Genomic DNA, 913 nt, shown 5'->3' with positions numbered 1-913 from the left:
TTTTTTTTTTTTTTTTTTTTTTTTTTTTAAACAGAACTTAGGGCTTTCCCTTATTGCCATAATGAGTGATGTTGAAATTGCAAATTTTTTTTTGAAATAATTTAAAAAGTATGGAGCAAAAAATACATGAGTAGAAATAAACTCTTACTCAAGAAAATAATGAAGTTGGGAAAAAAAAACCAAACAAAGAAAATAAAAAATAAAATAAAAAACATTAAACACAACCGGAGTCGTTGCACGAGACTCGAACTATGGCTGCAGTTAGTCATAACAATTATAAGATAGTAGAACGGCTAAGGAGAAAAATCTTGCACTTTTGGAAGAAAGCATGAAACTTCCCACAGTGATACTATGACACCTAAGGATCATTAAAAAAAATAGACCCCAAAATATAAGCCGCTTAGTGGCCGCCATCTTGAAATTCAAAATGGCCGCCAAAATATTGGATTTTTATCAATAATCTTTATATTTACAGCACCTAGCACTGTCATTCAAAGGCTTTTACCTATGTTTTCAATATCAGGGAGTATTATGCAATCATCAGAAATTATGTCAGATTACCGCCATATTTGATTTCAAGATGGCTGCCAAAATATTGTTATTTTTGTCATTATCATCATATCTAAAGTAAGGTAACACAGTCAATCACACATTTAACCATGCTTTTAATATCAGAGAGTATAATGCAATCATCAGAAAATTATGTTAGAAGGCCGCCATATTGGATTTCAAGATGGCTACCAATGAAAGTTCCTTTTTCAGTTGTATGAAAAATTTCTCGAACGTGTAGCCACTTACTATCTCGGTGTCGTATCAGTAGGTCATCCACAGAGTCCTATACGGTAAAGGGGGCATATCTCACTCCCAGATACTTCTCTCATACGACTAACTTATATTAAAGAATATATATATA

Source organism: Anneissia japonica, unplaced genomic scaffold, assembly GCF_011630105.1.
Source record: "Anneissia japonica isolate Jap-2015-1 unplaced genomic scaffold, ASM1163010v1 scaffold287760_len733007_cov179, whole genome shotgun sequence".
Classification (NCBI taxonomy): domain Eukaryota; kingdom Metazoa; phylum Echinodermata; class Crinoidea; order Comatulida; family Comatulidae; genus Anneissia; species Anneissia japonica.
Note: the sequence above shows the minus strand (reverse complement) of the source record.